This window comes from Betta splendens, unplaced genomic scaffold, assembly GCF_900634795.4.
Source record: "Betta splendens unplaced genomic scaffold, fBetSpl5.4 scaffold_29, whole genome shotgun sequence".
In the NCBI taxonomy this organism is placed as follows: domain Eukaryota; kingdom Metazoa; phylum Chordata; class Actinopteri; order Anabantiformes; family Osphronemidae; genus Betta; species Betta splendens.
Window position 1 is genome coordinate 130844 of NW_026577848.1, and position 7661 is coordinate 138504.

General features: G+C 50.0%; 1 long non-coding RNA gene across 3 annotated transcripts; it reads right to left on the reverse strand.

Annotated features, from left to right (window-relative positions):
• Nucleotides 1-4299: 4299 nt before the first annotated feature.
• Nucleotides 4300-7296, reverse strand: LOC129603763 (uncharacterized). Of its 3 annotated transcripts, none has more exons than XR_008693967.1 (10): nt 7019-7296; nt 6803-6915; nt 6478-6657; nt 6262-6374; nt 6007-6116; nt 5640-5764; nt 5494-5557; nt 5319-5389; nt 4947-5061; nt 4300-4761 (listed from the first exon to the last, which is right to left on the reverse strand). It is a non-coding gene; the product is annotated as an uncharacterized LOC129603763 (long non-coding RNA). The 3 variants fall into 3 exon arrangements; XR_008693968.1 differs by having other exon boundaries at nt 4941-5061; XR_008693969.1 differs by lacking the exons at nt 6478-6657; nt 6803-6915.
• Nucleotides 7297-7661: the final 365 nt, after the last annotated feature.

Genomic DNA, 7661 nt, shown 5'->3' on the forward strand with positions numbered 1-7661 from the left:
ACGTTGGAGGCATCCTTCTGGTGGGATAAACTGCCAGGTTGGAGGATTTTTCAAGTTGGATAAAGTGGAGAAGTGTGTGTGTGTGTGTGTGTGTGTGTGTGTGTGTGTGTGTGTGTGTGTGTGTGTGTGTGTGTGTGTGTGTGTGTGTGTGTGTGTGTGTGTGTGAGTGTGTGTGTGTGCTTGTGGGGTCTTGTTTCCAAGTTGGAGGAATCTCCACCACGTTGGAGGAATCCTTCTGGTGGGATAAACTGCTGCATTGGAGGATTTTTCACGTTGGACGAACCCAGGTTAGATGATTTTTTCCCACCACGCTGGAGGAATCCTTCTGGTGGGATAAACTGCCAGGTTGGAGGATTTTTCATGTTGGATAAAGTGGAGAAGGTGTGTGTGTGTGTGTGTGGGGTCTTGTTGAGGGACGTGAGAGTGGTGGTGAAATAAGTCCCCCCCGAGGTTAGATGTTTTTTTTTGTTGGAGAAATCCTTCTGGTGGGATAAACTTGGAGGAGCTTGGAGGATTTTTCACGTTGGATAAGGTGGAGAACGGCTCCGAGTTCTTTGGCGGTGAGATGATTTTGGTTTGATGCCTCTGGCAGCGATGGAGATGTGGTGCCAGAGAATACGAAAAAAGAAAACAAAAACAAGGTTAGGGTCGAGGATCGGACCCCCGGTCAGACCTGCCACCTTCCCACGGTCGGCGTCATATAAACCCCACAGAAGACAGAAGAGGATGGCTACTCTTCCCGTCCCTCTAAACTGAACAGAGCTCACCGACATGGACGCAGAGACCTCTAACTTCTCTAACGGACCGGAGCTCGTCGCCGTCGCTCAGATCTTAGAGACCTTCTCTAAAGGCACTGGAAAAGCCAGAGAAAATGACAAGTTCGCTGTCTGGCGAGACGCGCATCCTCACGTCTCGCAACGCAGACCCGTGGGAAATTGGGCGCTCCTGAACGCCACCTGGGAGGAAATGGAGGTCCTAACGGGGAAGATCTGGGCCTCGCCCGGCAAGGGGCTGGTGCATCTGTGTCGCGCACGCGTTACACCGTGCGAGGGAATAGTTTTGCTGGCCGACTGCATCCCAAGTCCCCGGAAAGAGTCGGGGGACGGCGTTGTTCTTTGGGGTGCAATCAAGACCGTGAGGGGTCTGAAATTTTTCTCTCTGGTGGTTTACAATGGAGTCTACCGGATCCTCTTCGAGCCGGTGGCTCGCGACGACACGGTCATGGACGCCACCGCCCCAATTTGGTCCGACCCTTACGGGACGGCATTGGACCCCGTGAGGCTGATCGGCAAAGTTATCGCCAAGGACCGCGCTAGGCTTCTGAGTCCCCCCCAGGAAGACGGAGTGCGCTTTGAGGATCTGTCTGCAACGAGGTTGCTGAGTGAGGTGCGCGGGGCGATAACGGCACTGGGCGACACCTGGTGGGGGCTGTACGCCTATACGGAAAAGCTGCCCGAAGTGAAGCCGAACGCGGGGATAGTCTTTTGTTATATGGGCGGCTACGACGCGGGATACCTGTTTGACATCGCTACCGACGAGTGTACTCGGAGCGTTTTGTTTTGTTCGACCCCGCGCGGTTTCCAATACGTGCTCGTGGATGGCACTGTGAGAGACCCGTTCAAGTCTGTCTCTGAACTCTTGGCTCACATCGCCGGCTGTATCGAGCTTCTCCCCGCCACGCCAGCCTCTGTCGTTACGCGTGCCGATTAAGATGTCCGGACACCTTTGGATTATTTGGAATACGTGTGATGTGAATTCTAATATGAATATGAATATGAGTGCATATGAATGCATTGTGTACCCCTTTCTTTGATTACTCTTTTATATTTAATAAATATTTAGCATTTAATCAAAAGTTTTGCTTATTTGGTCTTTATTTTCTCCCTCAATATATAATATAATATATATATAATATAATAATCAATCTGTGTGTGTGTGTGTGTGTGTGTGTGTGTGTGTGTGTGTGTGTGTGTGTGTGTGTGTGTGTGTGTGTGTGCGCGCGCGCGTGGAGCATGGGGTCGTGTTGGACCTAGGGAGGATGCGGAATGTGAGGGTCGTGGTGAAATAATTTGCAGGTGAAAGCACACACACACACACACACAAACACCGAGTTTCCAAGTTGGAGGAATCTTCACCGCGTTGGAGGAATCCTTCCGGTGGGATAAACTGCCACGTTGGAGGATTTTTCACGTTGGATAAAGTGGAGAACGGTTTCCGAGTTCTCTGGTGGTGAGATGATTTCGGTCTCTCTGAGGTTTTAATATGAATCTGAATATGAGTGCATATGAATGCATTGTATACCCCTTTCTTTGATTACTGTTTTATATTTAATAAATATTTAGTATTTAATCAAAAGTTTTGCTTATTTGGTCTTTATTTTCTCCCTCATAATATAATATAATATATATATATAATATATATATATAATAATCAATCAGTGTGTGTGTGTGTGTGTGTGTGTGTGTGTGTATGTGTGTGTGTGTGTGTGTGTGTGTGTGTGTGTGTGTGTGTGTGTGTGTGTGTGTGTGTGTGTGTGTGTGTGTGTGTGCGCGTGCGCGTGCGCGGAGCATGGGGTCGTGTTGGACCTAGGGAGGATGCGGAATGTGAGGGTCGTGGTGAAATAATTTGCAGGTGAAAGCACACACACACACAAACACAGAGTTTCCAAGTTGGAGGAATCTTCACCACGTTGGAGGAATCCTTCCGGTGGGATAAACTGCCACGTTGGAGGATTTTTCACGTTGGATAAAGTGGAGAACGGTTCCCGAGTTCTCTGGTGGAGAGATGATTTCGGTCTCTCTGAGGTTTTAATATGAATTTGAATATGAGTGCATATGAATGCATTGTGTACCCCTTTCTTTGATTACTGTTTTATATTTAATAAATATTTAGTATTTAATCAAAAGTTTTGCTTAGGTGCTAAGTTTTGCTTTGGTTGGAGGATCCCTCGCTGGTTCAGATTTTGGGTTGGGTGCCTGTTCGGGGGGGGGGGTGCGGCAAACCTTAAAAGTCGCAGAGAGAATACGTCGCAGTACCACTTCACCTGACAAGCTTGGAACGAGCGTTTATCCACAGTCTCGTCGAAAGGTTCCAACGCTATGGCCTCTCAAGAAGAAGGTGACCTGCAAACCGACGGCTGCGCGGTGTTCGAGCCGCGGCTCGAGCGGACCACAGACTGTCTGCGCCTTCGCGTAGAAGAAGAGGGAACCCGTGCCCGTTGGATCATAGCGGATTCCCAGACCCGGAAGAAGGCCGAGACGAAGGTCTGGAGTGCGACTGTTTGTGTGGGAACGCTCTGGCCGCTGAGGGTGCCTTGAGGGACTTGTTGGACAAACACATCCTGGCCAGCGACGGACGGTGTGCTCCCGTCAAGGCTCATTACAGACACCGCCACCTGCCACCGGATCAATTGGCCTTGGACCTGGGCGAACTCAGGTTCGCCCACGGCATGGTGGCATTTCCGGACGCCCTCTTATTTGCCAGCGGTGGCAAATGTTACCTGCTAAACGTAAAGCGATGCGTCATCTGTGCCGGCGCAGGGAAACGACACCGCGACAGATGCAAAGAAGTTTGCAAGAGATTCACGGCGTACCTGACCGACACCCAGCTGGACGACGACTACGGGCGCAAGCCTCTGCTGTACACGAAAAGGCCGAGCGAGAGGAGCGTGGTCGGCCCTCGCACTGCGGACAACCTGTTCAGGGAGCTGGGCAGCCGTGAGGGCATGTCGTATGAGCTGGACACCGTAGACACTCACGTGTGTGATGCGTGCGGCGTCAGGCTTTCCCGTTTCGTAGCGGGTGACAACATGCTGAGAGAGCATGTGTATCACGTGCACGTTGCCGGAGTGGAGGAGTGCGACTTCCTGGCGAAAAAGTTCTCTGGCAGAGAAAGCGTTCGAAAAGCAATGATAGGCAAGGAGCGTTACAGAAGGGGCTACGTGGCGTTCCCCGAGTTGATGCTGAAGGAGGCCGTGGAAGGCCATGTCGGCTTTGGCTACGATATGCCCTGCGTCGTGTGCGGCTCGCGGCGGAGCGAGAGCCACAACCAACGCTGCGGGATACTGATGCTGGCGCTGCTGCGAAAGTTGCTTCGCGTCAAGTTTTGATGAGCCGAGAATCCCGTTGATGAAGATTAAAAAAAAAAAAAAAAAAAAGGGCCGTATTCAATTTCTTTCTACGCCTGCCTCTGTTGCTTTACGCGTACCGATTAAATTATACTGTACGGAATGCGCCTTGTACTCCTTTATTTCATAACTGTTTTATATTATTAAATAAACTTTTGGCATTTAATGAAATGTTTTTGCCTGTTTGGTCTGTTTTATTTTTCGTTTAAAATGGTCAGCCCTTGCACGCAGCTGTCTGCTTGCATCATCATCATCATCATCATCATCATCATCATCATCATCATCATCATCATCATCATCATGTTCGTCATCATCATCATGTTCATCATCAGTGGGCCTGTGGCACGGGTGGAGGTAAAGGGGAGGAAAGGAGAAGGAAAAATAAAAAACAAAAAAAATGGGGTCGCGCCGGACCCCGGCAAGACGCCTGACGGGGAGGTACAGGGGGCTGGGGTAGCGCCTGACCCCGGGAGGATGCGGGACGGGGAGGTACAGTGGGCTGGGGTCGCGCCGGACCCCGGCAGGACGAGGGACGTGGAGGTACAGGGGGCTGGGGTCGCGCAGTTCATCTGAACTCGATGATCGTGCAGCCTCCTGCTGAGGGATGTTGGCCAGGAAGCAACACTGAACATAACCTGCAGGAGATAAAAAAAAAACTATTTAAAGGGCTTTGTAGTTAAAAATAGTAAAGCCCCACTGAATCGTTAATACGTTACTGCTCAACGTATGCCCTCAGACTGATGGCAGGAATTAATGTAGAAACATCAAAGGGAGGTAAACAATGATTCATAGTCGTGATCGTAGATGTTTGTACTCGTACATGGCGGTTAAAAGAAGGCAGATTGCAACTAGTCGCTGTCGCTTCGTTCTGCTTTTTGCAAGACGCGCTTTCCACTGGACGGCAGCAGTTCCTTAGAAGCCCTGGTTTGTTTTTACTGTGGAGAGAGGAAACAAACAGTGACCATGCAGAACAGAGATGGGACACGTCTGGTTTAAGGGAAAAAGTATTTAACACTACAGCTATGCAATGCTGAAAGTCTCATGCAGCTGTTCCGTAGCAGCTAATGTTTATCAAAGTGACATCCGATCACAGTTTCTGTGTGTGTGTGTGTGTGTGTGTGTGTGTGTGTGTGTGTGTGTGTGTGTGTGTGTGTGTGTGTGTGTGTGTGTCTTGTAGTTTAAAGATACTTACGCCTCTTTTTCAGCCAGTTCTAATGCATCATTTATCTTTTTTAACATGTTATAGCGCTCACGGCCTTTAACCTGCAGAAAAAAAAAGGATTTAAATTGAGAGCTGCAATTCTGTGACAACACTAGTTTTTTTTAAATACTTTGTGTGTGTACTAACTGGCAACATAAGTACTTACTCCTCGTCTGTGCTTGAGCCAGACTTCCTTTTGCACATATCAGGATCTGTTGCTGGGGCACTTTCTAGAAAAGCAAAACGTGATCCGTAAGATAGAAGACAGCCAAGGTGCAAAGACAAACCCAGCATTAATAAACAAACACATACTTCTTTTCTTCACTTGTTTGGCCCCTGTCTGAAGTTTGGTACTATTTGCCTCCTCTGTTTTACGATCCCTGCCGGGACACGCGCAGACACGCACCTCGAAGCATCTTCGGCCCAAAAGTTGTCCGCTAAAAGACAGTAGAAAAACATTTACTAAGGCTGCAAAAGCTATCTTTGAGGTGGGATAACAGTGATGCACAACTTCAACTTCAAGTTACATTTAGAAACAAAATAAACATAAACAGGCAAATACAATAAAGCAGGAGATCAAGTTACACCACGTCGACCCTCGGTTTCCATGTAACACTACTCTTTATCCAGCAAATACATTTCAGCTCACACCAATCCTGGTAGATGAAACCATACGTACTCTGAAGTCTCAAGGGTCAGGATGGTGAGGATGGGTCTGCGGTTCATGCCTCCCATGCAGGAGCTGTTGCACATGAAGTTGAACAGGATTGTGGTGATCTCTGAGCCCGGCTGAAACACATGCAGGATAGTAGTCGTTTAGTGCACGGGTAATTTCAGGGATGAAAAACCGTGAAAGCGGAACGAGAGGCACAACAGAATGATAACATTTAATTGCTACGTTAGGGGAAAGGTCAGAAGTGAGAGGCAGTGATACCTGGGGCGGCTCATAGGGAACAGTCACACTGTGCCTTTTTGTGTTGTGATCCTCAAGATACTGAGGCCTTTGGCTGCCCTCCGCTCTGATCAAATGACTGCGATGGTCTGCAGCTGAAAAGGAAAAACCAAAAAGCCAAAGCATCTCTCTCTCTCGTTTTCTTTTAACAAACCTTTTAAAACAGAAGGTATTATTTCACTGAAACGCTTTTCTTACCGTCTTCTTGTAGACAGCCAGCAAATACATTTCAGCTCACACCAATCCTGGTAGATGAAACCATACGTACTCTGAAGTCTCAAGGGTCAGGATGGTGAGGATGGGTCTGCGGTTCATGCCTCCCATGCAGGAGCTGTTGCACATGAAGTTGAACAGGATTGTGGTGATCTCTGAGCCCGGCTGAAACACATGCAGGATAGTAGTCGTTTAGTGCACGGGTAATTTCAGGGATGACAAACCGTGAAAGCGGAATGAGAGGCACAACAGAATGATAACATTTAATTGCTACGTTAGGGGAAAGGTCAGAAGTGAGAGGCAGTGATACCTGGGGCGGCTCATAGGGAACAGTCACACTGTGCCTTTTTGTGTTGTGATCCTCAAGATACTGAGGCCTTTGGCTTCCCTCCGCTCTGATCAAATGACTGCGATGGTCTGCAGCTGAAAAGGAAAAACCAAAAAGCCAAAGCATCTCTCTCTCTCGTTTTCTTTTAACAAACATTTTAAAACAGAAGGTATTATTTCACTGAAACGCTTTTCTTACCGTCTTCTTGTAGACAGCCATTACTCTGAGAACCGCACCGTGTGGAGGTTTACAACCAGGCTCAACTCCCCCGCAGACCGGTGGACAAGTCGCAGGGGGCGGGAGCTCCTCGACAGACCACCCTAACCTCAACTAAACCTGCCAACAGCAGCGCGCTGATCAGTGACTCGCTGTGGAAACATCGATGCCACTGGCTCTTCACACGCAGCGACTCGCTCTGGGCACGAAAATTTAGCAAATGGCCACAATGAACAAGGCTGCACACGAACGCCACAATGAGAGCTATAAAAGAATGGGTCGCGCCTGACCCCGGGAGGACGCCTGACGGGGAGGTACAGGGAGCTGGGGTCGCGCCGGACCCCGGCAGGACGCCTGACGGGGAGGTTCCGTGGGCCGGGGTTGCGCCGGACCCCGGGAGGACGCCTGACGGGGAGGTACAGGGAGCTGGGGTCGCGCCTGACCACGGGAGGATGCGGGACGGGGAGGTACATGGGGCTGGGGTCGCGCCTGACCCCGGGAGGACGCCTGACGGGGAGGTACAGGGAGCTGGGGTCGCGCCGGACCCCGGCAGGACGCCTGATGGGGAGGTTCCGTGGGCCGGGGTCGCGCCGGACCCCGGGAGGACGCCTGACGGGGAGGTACA